At 41.2% G+C, this 18503-nt stretch overlaps 1 protein-coding gene across 1 annotated transcript in view; it reads left to right on the top strand.

Moving 5' to 3' along the window:
* The window catches only part of enah (ENAH actin regulator), a 140174-nt gene that overhangs the window by 1237 nt on the left and 120434 nt on the right, over positions 1–18503 (top strand). The window lies entirely within an intron of this gene.

Genomic DNA, 18503 nt, shown 5'->3' with positions numbered 1-18503 from the left:
TATCTTCTGAAGGGAAAGCCTATTCGTGCAGATACTTTGAACGGCTGCTTATTCTATGGAGGTCTGTTTTTGTCCAAATTATTTTCGGATATCTATTGTGCAAATTGTATTTGCATCCTTTCAACTTTACTTCACTTATGGCAAAACACTTTTTGACAAGCAGGTTGTGCTTGATGGTGTCTCTTTTGACACAAACACGTGTCAGTGCTTGTTTAATGTGGAGGGAAGACCCATCCCACACTGTGGTGTTTGGTGGTGACATAACAACGTGGGCTTTTGTGTAAGGAAAAAAGGGGAATGTTGAATGATGTACAACATAGAAACAGATGGTAAGAAATCTTTTAAACCCATAGAGGAAAAAGTTGAATGAATTCTGTTAGTAGTGCTGTGATGTGGTGACCACAGTGATATTCAGTGACAGCAAAATAATCGCTGACGAGTCTCAAGTTAAATGTTTCTCAACTCCAAGGTGAGCATCTGAAGTGACTAGAAATTACTATTACTAATGATAGAATCAGATGAAAATGGGCTCTAGTTTTGTCTCATTCATTTGGCAATAAAAACACTGCTTATGTTTGGAGAAGGGAGTAACTTACAACACGGTGGTGGGACTATTATGCTGTGGGAACGCTTCAGTGTGTTTGGAACTGGGAATCTCATCTAGAAGGAAATATGAATAAAGAAGGACATGTGAAGATTTTAAAAGAGAACCTCAAGCAGTCAGGAGCAAAAGTGGGTCTAGATTATCGCTTTAGTCAGAGAAATGACCCAAAACATACGCAACTTCTTGTGAAGAACCATCATCCGTAGTGAGTGTCCACATGAACAAAATTTCAGCCTCATATAGAGCTGAGTGTGGGAGTGAAAATGAATGCTGTGTTACTTTACTCTTTCTGGGGGTCATGATGTACAATGCATTTCTTGTGGCCTTATTTTCCACGATTTGGTGTAACATTGTTGCACAAGCCTTGAGGTTCCTGAAATGCCTCCTGCATGAGCAGCCACACTGTAATGTTACCACCAAAGTGTCAAGGTCTAGCACTGGCCTTGTTTAGATACATCATGCATGAAAGCTGTATTCTTTTTATTTTATTTTTTTTGTATTTTAAATTTTTTTTTTTCTTCAGTTCATGCAGAGCTGCCATCTCCACAGGAATGTGTCCAGAAGAAGTGTTGGATTTACTTGATTCTGTTTGACATGGCTAACATAGCACGGCAATGTTTGTCAGACATTTCCTGTTGCGTGTTTCATTTGTGATGCTCACATTCATCCAGACAAAGCTCAGTGTCAAAACCGCTTCTGTGGACATTTGAGATCTTTATTTTACTGTGTGTGTGTGTGTGTGTGTGTGTGTGTGTGTGTGTGTGTTAAGAAGTGAGACATGCAGTGTGCAGGAGGCCTGCCTCTTTAAAGAAAACCCTTAATTGAAGCCAGCTGTTGGAATCTCTCTGTAGGCCAAACTGTGGTTAACAATAGTTTTGGTTGTTTCAAAGAGCCGCATGTTGCGTCCGTGTCCCAGAATGGAAACCGCTAACTTCTCATGTCTCTCATTTTCCCATCCTCTTCCTCATATTTCTTAACAACTCCCTCATTAGTTGTTTTTAGTCTCTTATGAGCCCCTGAGCATGTCTTTTAAAGTACAAGGAGGAGCGCTGAAAATGAACATCACCAAACTGCAGATAGCAACAGAGAGAAATAAAGGCTGATGTAATTTTTAACACAAGTTGTTTTCAGAGGCAGAAATCTTGTTTAGAAGGAATGTATTTGTGTGTCTGTGTCATAGAACAGGTGTGTGGACGAGTGGCTGCCCCAGCTGCTTGCAGCTGACTCATGCAGGACACTTGTGTGGATCTGTTGTTGTTGGTTTGTTTTTTTTTGTTTTTTTGTCCTTTCCTTGTCCCCCATGTGCCACATGGCTGTGACCACATGAACACCCCAAAGTTATTATCCCATTGAGTATTCAGTACATGCTCCTGGAGGTGAGTATTAGCAAGCCATTTTCAAAATTATCTCCAGCAAAGCGCTGTTCAATTTGTTCCAATCATCACAGCAAAGAAGGCAGTTTGATTATTTAACTCACAGCTGGGCGAAGGTGACGGTGGGTGGATGAGTTGACATTTATTTTTGCGCCAGCCACGTTGAAGGGTTCCCCACCCCCCCATTATATTTAAATTTACAATAAGATATAAACCTTTACAATATATATATTTTTTTAGATGACTAAACTTTTTTTTCTTTCTTTCATAAAACATTTTTGCTTTTAAAATGGTAACTGCTACTTTGCAGAGGCCAAGGAGACTTACTGAAAAACCCAAACTACTGACTGTCAATAAAGAAGTGAACACAGCAAAGTCTGGAAATGTAGTAGTGCCTTGAACCTGCATTCTTTCCAACAGCCATCCAGGGGCTACTCTTGTGGTTGCAAAATGTAGTGAGATTGTGTAAAAGTATGAGTGTGCAGTGTTCTTGGTTTCTCAGTCACATTCATCCTTTGCTTTTGATACCAAGGTTTAAAAACGGTGAAACTCAAGTCTTCAGAACATCAGTCCACAAACTGATTATATGGCTTTAGCAATCTTTTATATAGTGTCAATAACTCAGATATACAATATTAGCTTTTTAAAATTACAATGCAATTTTATTTATTTAGCACGTTTAAAACCAGGGGATACACCAAAGTGCTTCACAGTAAAAATAACGGTAAATGATTACACTGAACAGTAAGTCATTAAAACAAGGTAAAATAGAGAAAGTAGAGAAAAGAAACAAAAAGCATTAGTAAGTAGAGAAAGGGAGAGATCATGATTATCCAGAGAAATGAGTAGCGATACAGCAATTAATGAGGTGAGAATTAGCAAATTAGAAAAGCCAGGTTGAATAGGTAAGTTTTCAAGTGTGCTTTAAAGGATTGAATGGAGTCAGAGGCACAAATGGTAGCAGGAAGACTATTCCAGAGGCAAAAGCACGATCACCCCTAGTCTTCAGACGGTGCCTGGGCTGGGCCAGAAGTAACTGACCGGAAGATCGTAAAGAACGGCTGGGAGTACAGAGACTGAGGAGGTCGGTGAGATAGTCAGGGGCTATCTCACAGACCTTTGGTGAGATAGCATTTGAAAGTAAGCAGCAGAACTTTAAAATCAATACAACATTTAATAGGCAGCCAATGTAAGTCAAACTTTCTAAATTTGCAGTTTAAAAAAAAATACAATGAAAAGGTTATGTGAGTGGTTTGGTTTGTCTGTTTGTTAGTAGAACTTCTCAGAAAGGTGGGGAAATATAATTCCAGTTTAACCATAGGTGAGGTTAGGCCCAGTTTACAAGTGATAAACTTCAGCTAAACGGATTTCGGAATTATTTGAAGGATTCTTTACTGTTGCAAAATTGGGCATTTTGCGTCAGAACTTACCCAGTTTGATATCAATTAGTTACAAAATAAACAAAAAAAAGGATTGAGAGATGGTATTGATGACGTTAAAACGCCTATTGATTGTTTCACATCTATGTGTCATAAACTTAGTTTATGAGTTCTTAGTGAGGTGCGTGTGTGAATGCTGGATGTTTAGCAACATGGCCTCATCCTGACTCTTAAGGTAAAAGGTACCTGGTGAATGGTCCTTCTTAAACCATTAGGAGGAGCCTTTATATAATGCTTGTCAGCTTATTCTTCCATGTTCTGTCAGGGCACACATACCACCGATGCCAGCTTATCTCTGGCTGTTTGATAAGCAGCACTGTAAGGGCGATGGGGGGCTGTGAGGCGTCACAGTAATAGTTCTTGACAACTGCTGAAGGGCCACGTGCCTCTGAGGCACTACAGGTTCACGCCACAGATGAATGGCAGGAGCTGAGGTCAGACTCCATGCAGCTTGGAACATTTTAATGTAAGTGTTGCACTGGAGGAACTGTTTATGAAGAGAAAAACACCCCCAGTCCCTCATGAGTTGAAGCTGGACTGCAGCCAGCTATGGTATCTAGTCCAAATGAGATATTAATGAGGTCATCCTAAGGCTAATTTGAAATTGGAATAAATGCAATACACTTTACGTTGACTTAAAAGACTGAAGACACAGTCACTGATTCTGGTCTCTTCTTTGGGTTTATCGTATCTCAGAGTGACAGAGTCAGGGATCCTTTCCTCGTCTTTACAGGTCAGATTAATAGATTTTCTGACAATAATATTACAAGAAGTCTAAGGAGCTTGGAAAGAAAAGCGTCTGGACTTCTTTAAGTTGTTGTCAGTTGTCTTAAAGAAGTCCAGACGCTTTTCTTTCCAAGCTCCTTAGACTACGATGACCTGGATGACTGAGAACCTTCACAGACAATATTACAAGAACTGTGATTTGATTACTTAATGGACACATAATGGCATCGCTCTCTGTTAATTTCAGCGTAGCAGTCTTTGTCCACAAATCCCAGGGATTCAGCCCCCCCTGTCTGTGCCCTATCGTAGAAATAAATGTGACCTCTAAAGGAAAGTGAGGAATTGGTAGCAAGCTCTGGAGGCACATTTGGCCTTATTCCCCTCTAATACACAAGCTGATCGCAACCTGGTTTTCAAAGTTGGAATTTTTCAAAGGCCTTGTCCAGACTGGAAGTACAATGGTGTGTCTGTGTCTTTTTTTTTTTTTATGAACTTTTTGAACAGGCCATTAACTTTATAAATCTTCGGGATTGCTATTCCTGTATTATGGTTTCCATGTAAATGCAAGGACTGGTCCAAGTTTTCCTCCAGATGCAGAGTGAGGGCTGCAGAGCTGCTGATGTGACCTTGTGTTATTGTGATACCTGAATTGTCATATATTTTATATTCCTATAAAATGTTAGAAATTATTATAAACAGACCAATCAACTGGAAGAGTATAAGAGTATAATCTGACTATAAAACCGAATGTATAATGTTGTCTGTTTATTGATGGGGGTGAATTGAACTATAAAATGGGACAGGAGAATAAAGGTGTTGTGCCAGAACGATTTGCTTTTGAAGCTTTTGGGGAAGATTTTGATCTCCTGGCAGCTTGCCATCATCTGCCCCTCATCCCCTCATGCTTTCTCTCTCCCCTTCACCTCTTTCTGCAGTTGCTGTCAGCCAGTCCATCCTTAATCTCACATTCTCATTTCTCTTCCAATCTGCTCCAAAAAGGCCCGCTTTGCAGTCCTCTCTGAGCCAGGACCCCCCCCCCCCCCCAAAGTTTTCATCCCTTTGACGTTCCAGACGAGTTTCATCCCTCATGACTGAGGTCTTATGTTTCGGCCGTCTGCTGGATGGCTGTTTACTGAGGTAAAGTCAACCAGAGGAGCAAAGTAATCATACCGTGGATTTGTGGCTGACACAGGGCCAGCTCTCCCAGGATTACTGCTGATTCACTACAGTAAAAGATGTGACATGGAGCTCTTAGTATTAAGTCACCATAGGTAACATATTGCTTTACTTGGATATATATTAGGGTATTTTTAAGGTTGTGACAGACAGAAAAGACCAATTAATGTCTTTACCATAACCACAGCCCGGTGCTGCTTCTGAAAGTTAAGTGCCTTGCACAAGGGTGTCTCAACAGTAATTTATAAGGAGAGAATTACTCATTCATTTTTATTCATACTTCGTCCTTGCTGACCTCATGATTCACATCATTGGCCTCCTGCTTAGAAGCTCCCTTCTCTAATCTGTAAGCTACCACCAGCCATCACGTCCTTGGTGTTTTTCTTCCTGCTGAATGATACTTGTGTTTAACTCTGTGCCTTTTCCCTGTATTTTTCTGATGAGTCACTCCATGGACACTCAGGATATTACAGACCAGACTGAGAAATGATCTCCTTTTTCTCTTCAGTGGTAGTTTGCTGCTTTTATGATTAGTATTTTCAGGGATACTTTGTTCCTTTGAGAAGTGGCAGTAGACAAATAAAGCACTTAAAATGCATTTCTACTGATAAACATTTTAGCAATGGAGACAAAAATAGCAGTCACATACTACCCAGAGCTGAGCAGGTAAGAGATCTGGAAACAAAGGCTGCTGCAGGCAACTATTAACAATTCTTCAACAGGTTCATCTACAGAGACCTTAACTTCTCCTACCTTAGTTTAGAGCAGTGGTTGGGGAACTCCAGGCCTTGAGGGCCAGTTTCCTGCAGGTTTTAGATGTGTCCTTGATCCAACACAGCTGATTCAAATAGCTAAATTACCTCCTCAACATGTCTTGAAGTTCTCTAGATGCTTCGTAACAAACTAATCATTTGATTCAGTCGTGTTAACCTGGGGTGATATCTAAAACCTGCAGGACACCGGCCCTTGAGTTCATCACCCCCGGATTAGAGCCTAACCGATATAGTTTTTGTAAAGACTGATGTGGATATTTGGTGATTTACAAACCCAATGTTGTACTGCATTGGGTAGTGCGCATGTGCCAACCAGCGTGCAGCCTGTTACAGTCGCTCCTGCTTTTCTCTTAGTTTAGCTCTTTTTTTCTTACGTATTCTTTTTTTTTTTCTGACTTGTATTTTCCTCCATTTTCTATCTCTTACTCAATCATGTGGATTGAGAGAGTTTTTGTTCTTCTGGTGGCCGTGGAACTCTTACTTTTATCAAGGAACGGGACCGCGGCACATCTCCTACACGCACGGACCGTTTACTCCAGAGATCAGCTGATCGCCCTGATGCCGGCCGGCTCGCTGGCCAGGCCCGCAGAAGTACCAGCTGAAATTTGGAGGAAAACACATCGGGGATGCAGAGGTCAAGGACAGAAGAGAAGAAAAAAGGTGACGGTGAGACAGCGGAGGCTCGAAGCGAGGAGGAGGTTTAAACCGTGTCTGCCGTCTATCGTGATGGGTAATGTGCGATCGTTGGCAATTAAAATCGACGAGCTCTCAGCACTGGTACGGAGTCAGAGGGAATACCGAGAGTGTAGCCTGATGTGTTTCACCGAATCATGGCTGCACCAGGTCATTCCCGATGAGAATGCTTCCGTGGAAGGCTTCCACACTGTTCGGGCGGACAGGGACAGCATCGCTAGCGGTAAGCGGAAAGGAGGTGGGCTTGCTGTTCTAGTTAACAACCGGTGGTGTAACCCTGCCAACATAACAACCAAAGAAAGGATTTGTTGCCCGGACACTGAACTGTGTGCTGTTGGACTCAGGCCATATTATTTACCCAGGGAATTCTCTCACGTCATCTTGGTGGCTGTTTATGTTCCCCCCTCTGCTAACCCCACAGCTGCATGTGACACTATCCACTCTGCCATAGCTCGGTTACAGACTCAACACCCGAGTGCCTTTATTGTGATCTCGGGTGACTTCAACCATGTATCACTGGACAATACACTACCAACATTCAAACAATATGTGGACTGTCCCACCAGGGGAGAGAAAACTTTAGACTTACTGTATGCTAACGTCAAGGATGCATACAGCTCCTCCTCCCTCCCCCCACTTGGAAGGTCAGATCATAACCTGATTCACCTCACCCCCTGCTATGTGCCAATTGTGAGGAGGGAACCTGTGACCACCAGGACTGTCAGGAGGTGGTCAGAGGAGGCCTTAGCAGAACTACAGGGCTGTTTCGAGGTGACCGACTGGGAAACACTCTGTGAGCCTCACGCCGAGGACATCAATGGGCTTATTGAGTGTATCACAGGCTACATAACTTTCTGCACCGACTCCATTGTTCCAGCTCAGACTGTTCATTGTTACCCAAATAACAAGCCGTGGGTGACTAAGGACATCAAAGCCCTCCTCAACAACAAGAAGAGGGCTTTCAGAGGGGGCAACAAAGAGGAGGTGAGGAAGATCCAGGTGTTACTAAAGGACAAGATCAGAGAGGCTAAGGACAATTACAGGAGGAAGCTGGAGTGGAAACTCCAGCAGAACAGCATGAGAGAGGTGTGGAGGGGCATGAAGACCATCACTGGATTCAGGCCAACCAACAGCAGGGGAGCTGAGGGAGGTGAGAATAGAGCTAACGAGTTGAATCTGTTTTTCAATAGATTCGACACCACAGTGTCTGCTCCCACCCCCACAACCTCACCTGCAGTCAGCCTGGAATCCAGAGCCACACCACTGTGCCAGCCTCTCTCTTCACATGTTGCCTCCTGTGAGATTCCTGACACCCCTCCCCCACCCATCACCTTCACTCAATACCAGGTTGAGATGCAAATGAGGAGACTTCACTCAGGCAAGTCTGCTGGACCAGACGGAGTGAGTCCCCTTGTCCTCAAGACCTGTGCCCCCCAGCTGTGTGGAGTCTTTCATAAACTGTTTATGCTGAGTCTGAGTCTGCAGAGGGTCCCGGTGATGTGGAAGACATCATGCCTCGTCCCTGTACCAAAGACGTCCCTGTACCCAGTGGCCCCCAGGATTACAGGCCCGTGGCACTGACCTCCCACATCATGAAGACCCTGGAAAGGCTCATCCTGGACCAGCTGCGACCCATAGTAAGACCACACCTGGATCCCCTTCAGTTCGCTTATCAGCCTCGTCTCGGAACTGAGGACGCCATCATCTACCTGCTCAATCGTGTCTACACCCATCTGGACCAGCTGGCGAGCACTGTGAGGGTCATGTTTTTTGACTTTTCCAGTGCTTTCAACACCATCAGGCCGACCCTCCTGGGTGATAAGTTAGCAGCGATGCAGGTGGATGCTTCTCTGGTGTCCTGGATTGTTGATTACCTGACAGGAAGACCACAATATGTACGTCTCCCACAGTGTGTGTCTGACAAGGTGATTAGCAACACAGGGGCACCACAGGCGACTGTCCTCTCCCCCTTCCTCTTCACCCTCTACAGCACAGACTTCAGCCACTGCACAGAGACCTGCCATCTTCAGAAGTTTTCTGATGACTCTGCGGTGGTTGGATGCATCAGCAGGGATGATGAGACAGAGTACCGGGCTGTGGTCGACTCCTTTGTCACGTGGTGTGAGCAGAATCATCTGCAGCTCAACGTGGCAAAGACCAAGGAACTGATCGTGGACTTCAGGAAGACCAGGAAACACTTGACCCCTGTTTCAATCCAGGGGCTCAATGTTGACATTGTAGAGGACTATAAATACCTTGGAGTACACATTGACAATAAACTGGACTGGGCTAAAAACACCACAGCACTTTACAGGAAGGGCCAGAGTCGTCTCTATTTTTTTGGGGCGACTGAGGTCCTTCAACATCTGCCAGAAAATGCTGAGGATTTTCTATGAGTCTGTTGTGGCCAGTGCGATCCTCTATGCTGTTGCATGCTGGGGGAGCAGGCTGAGGGTCGCAGATGCCAACAGACTTAATAAACTGATCCGTAAGGCCAGCAATGTTGTGGGGATGGAGCTGGACTCCCTCAAGGTGGTGTCGGAGAGGCGGATGCTGTCCAAGATAAAGACAATGTTGGATAACACCTCCCACCCACTCCATGACATGTTGGTCAGTCACAGGAGCACGTTCAGTGAGAGACTGAGATTACCGAAAAGCACCACTGAACGACACAGGAAATCTTTCCTGCCTGTGGCCATCTCCCTGTACAACGCATCCACTTAACACACTGTTTGCTACTACAGCTACACATGTTTCTTTTCCAACTATTTATTTATGAGTGACTTATGTATGTGTATGTATATATATATATGTATATTTTGTACTATTCTTAGTTAGTGTATTGTCTGTCTTGTCTTAATGTTGGTTTAAAATGGAGCACTGTAACAAAAAATAATTTCCCCCAGGGATCAATAAAGTATTCTGATTCTGATTCTGATCCATCTCTCTATAGCTTAAATTTGTTATGTTTAGTTATTTATTTACTCATTTACAGTGGTCTCGGATCCAGCTGGTTATTTATGATATTCCAAATGTGTTTTGCCAACAGAAGTTTTAGAGTGTCCACCGGTTGATAAACTTTGCAACATAACACTTATAACTTATAGCTTGTAGCTAATATCGACTGATAATATACATACTAAGGAAAGGGTAAAAGCACAGTGCTGCAAAGCAAGAGCATATGTGTTGTAAGCGGATCAAAAAATGAGAGCTATATAAGGGGGGGGGAATGTGGGACTAGAGCTCAGTCAGCATGTTGAATGTCCAATTGATGAACTTTAAGCTAACTGATACTTGATATTATGGGGGATGGCAAAAATAAGATGCGTAAAAATATACAACAACATCAATGAAATAAAAAGGAAGAAGTCTAGCTCCTATAATAATGTTAATGTTTTATTTGCCATAGCTGTTCGCTGCTAGCTTATTGATAACTTTACACACAGCTATTGTTCCTAGCGGGTAATTGCTAATAGTTAAGTAGCTAACATTAAAGTGTGGGCTGGCCAGATTAACACTTTTAACTGCTTAATACATCACTACTGTTGAAATGTGAAACTTTACTATGGTCTCTAGTTGCCAAGAAGCATTGAATTGGTTTTGGCATCCCATGGGGCCTCAACACTTTAGTATGATACCTGTCTGCTGCTTATCTACTAATGTCTATAGAAAGAAATGTAATCTTCTAGTGCTTCCTTTGTGTATTAGTTTGTGGTGCTAAACAAAAGTTTGTATAAAAGTATTGTTCCTAAGTACCTTCATCACAGGATCTCTCGAGGTCAATAGGTTGAAAACTATAGTGGCTGGAAAAAATTGGTGAAATTGAGATTTATTAATGCTTTCCCGAAATATTATGCAAATGCTAAGTTTCTAGCTTTTGAGTGTGAAACACTGGAATTATCTGACACTGTTTTTTGTTTTGTTTTGGGGGTTTTTGTACAATGAGTGATACCAGTCATAATTAAACCCGGTTTTGACATTCACCAAGAAGCGGCGTTACCCAAAGATAAATGCTGCTTGACATTTAACTGTGAAATGAGTAATGATTTGGTATAAAATACTTTTCTTCTCGTTAAATATGGAACATTTTGCATCCAGAAAGTGTATTTCTTTATCTTAAATTTTAGCTTTTGTAGTCTCCCCCTCGCCCCCCCCGTGAAGTTACAGCAGTTGTTTCTTCACATTCAAGGCAAGGCAAGGCAAATTTATTTGTATAGCACAATTCAACAACAAGGTGATTCAAAGTTTACAGAGACATTAGAAACAAAAACAAATAAAAAGCATGATCACACATTGATTCCTGTTGTATCCTTTTTAAAGAAAAAAATTAAATTATCTGATAAGAAAAAAGACATTTTCTTCTATGTGATCACATCTCTGCAATGCTCAGCCTCTTTGTCTAAACAAATGGCAAAGAGCAAACTCAAGCTCCATGTTAAACTATGATGTCATTGCTGCTGTTGTGATTTGTTGTTTTTCACCAAAACCCCCCCACAAGAGGCTGCTTGGGCCTAATGCATGCATCCATGCGCCTTAATATGTTTCTGTTGCAGGTTTATTTTTAGTTACAAATGTGAGTGCGCTTACATGGTGACAACTGAGTGCTGCAGAGTTGGAGACTAAACAAAGTGTTTAGTCTCCGATTCTTTTTAAAATCTTTTTTATTTATTTAGGGTTTTTTTTTTTTTTTTTTTTTTTTTTTTTTGTAGCGTGGAGTTATTTGAGTTGCTCGGTGAATGAATCATTACAGCCTGTTTGTGTTTAAATGTGCTAGTGTATGACTGTGTATGCATGTCTGTAAGCATTTAAAGGAGTAACAATGAAGAAATGCGAGCATATCATGTAATTAGCCACCTGTAATTACTGTTGATGATGATGATCTGGTGTCCTGCTCAGTGATATTGGATATTGGAATATTTTTAATGGCCTGTGGAGGAAGGACCCCCCCCCCCCCCCCCCCCCCCCCCAAGCTTTTAGTTTGGTAATATAAAAAAAATATAATTGTACATTATTATATTATTTTTTAATATTATTACACTACAATTAAGCAATATAGTTTATTGATTTATATTGATCTAAATCTGTAAAATGTTACTACAGTCTTGATCTGGCCTAGTACACCCCATACCCCCCTTTAGACTCACCCCTGCTTGCTAGAAAGTGAGATGATATCCACCAGCCTTCAGCAAGCGGACTAATTTCAACACTGTTTTATTTTAAATTCTGTAGCTTTACGGTAGTACTTCCTGTGTAAAACAGCAGGGAGTGGAAGCTGATACAACGGTCTTTCTTTCTTCACGTTGGAGTTGTTGATCAGGCGCTTTTCCCCAGTAAATTTCGGGTTTGCTTTTAGTTACATGACTAGTGTTGAAGTTGATTAAAGGTAGAAAACAATATTAATGCCTACTTGAAGTTATAGACTGTCAGTACTTTTCTCATCTTGTGCATTTTCCATGGTTATACCTCTCTGACCTGTCTTCCCCGTGATGTTTGTGTAATTTATGTATGGTCGGAAGGGTAAGATAGCGCTGGCACGGCTGGCAGCTTTAACCCAATTTCCCTCGGGATGAATAAAGTATTATCAATCAATCAATCAATCAAAAGTGTTTGCTGAGCTCTGAATGCTTCACTTGGTGTGTGTCTGTGTGTGTGTGTGTGTGTGTGTCAGACAAGTTGTGTGCTTACTTTACCATCCTGTGAAATTTGTGAGCTTCTGCCATGGACATCATTGTCTGAGGGGGAAAAAGTACTGAGACTACAAAATAGGAGTTTGGTATGATCTGTCCAAAATTCTTCCACGGTGGCATACAGTTCGATCATAGCGCAAAGGAGTATCCGGTATAAACATAGCTTTGGATCCATTAGAGGGAGTGGGTGTCAAAAGATCATGTTGGTAACATAGCTAATTTTTTGCAATTTATAGAACGAAGTATATTTACTAAAGAAACACACAGGTAGCTGGAAATAATTGTTAAAATATGGACACCTGTGCACATACTTTTGGCATATGTTTCATCAGAGCATGTGAAAAGGGTTGACTGTGCAGGAGTGTTTGAGACAGTGTTAGTCAACAGTACGTGTCATTGCTCTGGCCAGCTGCATGCCCACGGTGTGCTCAACTGTGTGATTTGCCAACAGGAGGCCACGCTAGCCTGATGATCCACGACAGCTCATGAATGTGCTTTTCTACGCTCTGCACTGCCGACCTTTCACTTGTCCTCTCCCTCTCCTTCTTCTGAGATTATGCTTATGCCATTTCAGCTCTGCTGGTCAGCATGCAATGAGGAGTGACAGTGATGATGGTAGATGAGGTGAAGCAAATGTGACGCAGAAGCATTTTTGCCCCTGTTGGTTTAATTGCTTCACAGTGCAGGATCAGTTGGATGTTTCTGATCATTGTTTGGAGGATTAAAGGCCCTTTTGGACCTTGGAAATAAGTTTTATATAGGTTAAGCATAGCTGTCACTGAGATGTGATGTGTTTATTCTTTAACTATGTTTTGCATCTATTCGAATGATGTTAATATACAGTGTTGTCAATATGATCAATCAGTCCAGTGCTCTAAAAGGTCGGAGTTATGGTGAAAACGGAACAGGACAATTTAACTTAAAGTTAACGGCTGGCCTGCTGCCTTTATTTGTATGAACAGGTTTTCCAGCAGTGAGCCAACATGCACTGTCTGAGGACCTCGTGATCTGCTGATTTAAATCCAATGATCAGTCAGACTTGTACATGTGGTTATAAGCAGCACTGAGGTATAATTTGTCCTGCAGCCAACCTAACAGCTACAACAAAATGAAGTGTTGTATGAGCTCAAACAGTATGTCCTTAAATGGACTGATTCTTATATAGCACTTTTCTACTCTCCCGGAGTACTCAAAGCGCTCTATACAACATGCCACAATCACCCATTCACACAAGCACTTTTTCTAAGCTGTTAAGTGCGCCCTATCTAACATTCATACACATTCAGACTCCAATGGATGCATCGGAGAGCAACTTGGGGTTAGTACGCTGCCTAAGGATACTTGACACGTAGACTGGCTCCTCCAGTCTGTCAGCAGAGTCGAAGTGATGTAATCAGACTGTTGGTGTCTTCCAATTCCCTTCAATTGATCTTATCTCTTTTCACATCTCACACATATTTAACCCTGTTGGTTCAGTTTTGTTGTCTTTGAAGTCTTTCTGTATATCTTTCTCTCGTCCATCCATCCATTATGTTTTCTTCTTTTTTTTCCCTTTTTTTTAAAAAATGTGGGCAGATTTTTAATCAGATATGCACAGATCTGTACAACTCTCATTCTCTCCATTTGTGTTCTTAAGAGAAATAATTTTTCCACTGTGTTCTAGTTCTGGCATGGGATCTCATCCCAGTAGGACATGCCATAAACACCTCCTAGGAGGTGCCCAGGAGGCACACTAGTCAGATTCCCCAACCACCTTCGTGGGCTTCCTTTGCTACAGATCTAGTGAAATGAACAATGTTGTGTGATGTTTTTGAAATTGGTAATACAAAATTATAAAGCTTTTGATTAGCAAGTAAGGATTAATCAGGTTGGAGTTGGATAGCGTTGCTTGATTTGTGTGGAGTTTTTTTAGGAGCGTGCAGAGACTGAAGAAATATATATATATTTTTTTTGCATATGAAACTTACATCTCATGCCATCAGCTTGTCCTCGGTCACGGTTTCCTTCCACATAAAGCTTTGCAAAGATTGCATAAAAAGCGCTTGCAGGAACAAAAACATAATATTCCAGAAACACGCTTTGCCGATCCGATCAGCTGTTCGTAGCACTTCACACATTAAAACAGACGTCACCGCTAACTATCGCATTTCCGCCATTTCCTGCCTGAAACCGGAAGTGACATCATTTTCGCGGAAAATGTAGTTGTTTTTTTGTTTTTTTTTACTTGTAGGCCTTAAAAGCCTATACTGGTCATGTTTGACTTTTCTGAATAGTTTCTGGGATGCTTAGAACTCTAATTGCACTGCTGGAAATAGTTTATTTGTTTTCTTTGCAAATTTGCATCATAGGATTTTTTTTTTTTCCTGCAGTATATAAAAATTGCTGCATCTCCAAAATAAAACTATGAAGACACTCAAAATAAATTTCCTGTTGTTGTAAACTATTTTTTGCAACTTTTTTGTATTTAAAGTTTTGAGGGATAAGCCTCTTAAATTTCTCCAAGTAGAAATATATGTAAAAACAAAATGATTTTCAATTTTTTTTTTTTGTAGTTTATTGCACTTTTTTGCAATTAATGTAGTTACTATGGACTTAATGCATACATATTATTAAAATATGGGCTATAACAGTTGTATTGATGTATAGCAACTTGAAATGCTCCCACAAATGGCACTACAACATGTAAAAAAATAATATAAGCTCTGGTGGACTTGGTCCTATAGTAGGTCTTAAAGGGTTAAATAAATATCGTCAAATAATCGAGATCTCAATTTCAGTGAAAATAATCGTGATTATCATTTTTGCCATAATCGAGCAGCCCTATCCTCCAGCACAACTGATGCTCTAAAGGAGCTGTGGATGTGGCTTGAGGCACCAAGTAGCAGGCTAGCTAGAAATCAATAATAAAACAGCAGTAGTGAATTTCCCTCTTCTCACATTTTCTCTCTGTGTAATTTGGCTGTCCTGACACCACAGAAGTCCAGCAGAGTCAGACTGGAAAGAGATTAGAAATGAACGGATGGGTAAACTTGTAATTTTGTTCATTCTTCAGTAAGGAATAAACAAACCAAGGCACACATACTGATGATGGCTGAAGGGATTATTATTACTCCCCTGTGGTTGCTAACTCCTTGAACCCTCTGCTAGGACAGTATATGGATTTATCATACACACATCTTTTGTGTGACGCTCTGGGGACCTCCTAATGGGGGGTGGGGTTGTGTGTGTGTGTGTGTGTGTGTGTGTGTTCTCCTGTTGACTGTTTTGTGTAACCTGTCTGTGTGTTAATCCTTTTCCTACAGGCAGATTGACTATTTTCAGCAGATAATAGCATGACCTACATGCATAAAAGAACCCATACTGATTGTAGTTATGGTATTGCTTTATATTAAAGTATTAACTCCTCATCACTGTCAGAATTTTTACGGAATTAAAGTTGCTGACAGACTGTTTGTCAGTAAGTCAACTTAAATACTACTCCATGAACTAAGATCCTCTTCAGCTCCTTTTTATAGCTAATCGCATACAATTGCTTAAAGCTCAGAAAAAGCTCATCTATTGCTTTTAATTTTGAGTACTGTTGAAGGGGTTGCTCAATAAAAGTAATGAATTACTTTCCTTGTTTACTTTTGTAGTTAGCACGACACTAATAGTCTCTTGGATTAGCGCACACTCAGCTTGAACGTCACTGTGTGTCTGTGCACTGTGTGCCTGTGCACTGTGTGCCTGTGCACTGTGTGCCTGTGCACTGTGTGTATCATTACGTATAAAGATGCTAGCATGATGTTTTCATAGGTTTTTTGGAAAGGTTTGATGTGGTGGATCATTGCACAGTTTGACCTTACTGCTACTGTTTTGTTTTTTGTTTTTTTGTTTTGTTTTTTAATAGTAGTAATCAGCACTGTTAAAATTTGAAGATCACTCTGATTGCTGTCCTGTCTCCCACAAAATGAAGTCAAGCATGTACATAAAAAGACTCGCTGCACACTGGAATGTGCATCCCTTTAAATTTGACTGCTGGTCACATGCAGACACTCCCGGCTCCGGTTGCCTAGGTAACCCTCTAATGTATTTACTACTACTTGGCATGCAGCTACAATTAATGATATCGCACACTCTGACTGGTGGTTTCCTCAAACACTTTGGTGGCAGCGGTTATTTCACCCATCGTTTCATGGAGTCGTAAAATTCCTTTCACTTTATATCACAACTTTAATATACCCTGTCACTGCAAATCACTTCCACTGTGGACACAGTTTTTTTTTTTTTTTTTTTTTTTTTTATATCCGCAAATCATGCAGATAATTGAAACATTGGAGATCAATTAACTTCAAATTTATGGAGTGCAATTAGTCACTAATAACAATCCTTCCACTGGGATGATTATTAGTAACTAATGCTTTATAGCACAGTTGGAGATAAATGTAATATGATGATAGTAGTGCTTTACTTTGTAATTTAGTGATGCACTGGTCCAAAATTTGGACTTGATATGAGATAATCCTGACCAAAAAGCATGACTGGTGACAGTGGACTGATTTGTTCAGTTAAACTAAATGTTATTTATATTGTGCAATCTTTGTTGATTGGTTGACACGAAGGGGAAAAGAAGGGGAAAGAGAGATAAGACATCTCCTTATGCTCTCTCTATTGTTGAAGTGTAAGTGGTGGATTGTTGCAAAATTATTTGGAATGCACTACATACTTTAGTTTTTCTAAAGTTTTAGATTTTAACTGAAGTTTTAGCTCACTTGTAATTTTCTTATTGCACAATTAATTATTAAAAGTAATATTTGTCAATGCTTCTGTGTTTAATGTTTGTTGCCTGTTATATTAACTTTTTCAAAATATATAAACTCGCATTCCCAAGTCTTGGATTACTGCACCCTAGCCCAAATGGTTCTGTCATTAGAAGTGGTCGTCCAGGCAACACAAGAATACCGCCAAATTGACGCTCTTTGTTTGGCCCGTTGTGGCCTCACTACATCTTGAATGAACAGAAAGGGGGAAATAATAGTCACAGTTCCATGAAGATGGAGAGAAGGCAAAAGACAGGCGAGGGAGGAGCATAAGAACGTGACTTCTGAAACAGGTCATCCACATCTCAGCTAGGCCTCATTTGGCTTCCATAATGAAACGACCCCAGACAAACCTCTCCATCTTTGTTTCCCTGCACAATGCCTGTGCAGCAGGAGAGAATCATCTGACACATGAACTCCCAGCAGTCAGCTGTGTTCAACAGGCTGTACTGACACACACAGGGATAGTTTATCTGTCTACTGTGCTTCCAAGCACTGCAATATTAGCCAGCATTATTACGTATTGCATATCTGAGCTCATGAGATGGACAGTGTTCTCCTTTTCTTGCTTTGAGGGTAATTGTTGCCATGACCTTAATGGAGATTTATTTGATCTATTTGGCTAGACGTCTGTTGCACCTTCCAGAAAGTCTTAGTGCTGTTTTTAAGGATACGTTCTTGGACATGGTCAGGGCTACACTTCTTAGAAATCAAAGAGATACAAACAACATGTACAAAGGAACTTTTGGAGAGTAATGGGTAGGGCTGCACGATTAATCGTTAGAAAATCGCGATCTCGATTCATACTTATGTGCGATCTCATTTCCAAATGACAACGATTTAAAAAAAAAAAAAAAAAAAAAGACTACAACGATTGTACCGCATTTTGATCCGGGACGTAATCTGCATGAAAACAAGCGCTCACTTATCCTGCTCAACAAATGACAAGGGCGGAGCCTCATGCCACATGATACAGAAGCTGTGCCGTGTGATGCTAAAATTAGCAGGGAAAAAACAACTGAGAGCACGTCAGGGATGACGAGAAAGTGACAGGAGAAAATCCGTCCCGGTCAGCCACCCAAACATCAATAACAGGAACCTTATACAGCGCTTCCCTATACCCGTCGAACTCCCGCAGGCACAAAGAAATTACGGAGGCTATCACTTATCACCTGACCAAAGATATGGCTCCCATCAACACTGTGCAAAACGAGGGATTTAGGAAAATGATCA

This window comes from Astatotilapia calliptera, chromosome 15 (assembly GCF_900246225.1).
Source record: "Astatotilapia calliptera chromosome 15, fAstCal1.2, whole genome shotgun sequence".
Taxonomy (NCBI): domain Eukaryota; kingdom Metazoa; phylum Chordata; class Actinopteri; order Cichliformes; family Cichlidae; genus Astatotilapia; species Astatotilapia calliptera.
This window is presented reverse-complemented; position numbering and strand designations above follow the sequence as displayed.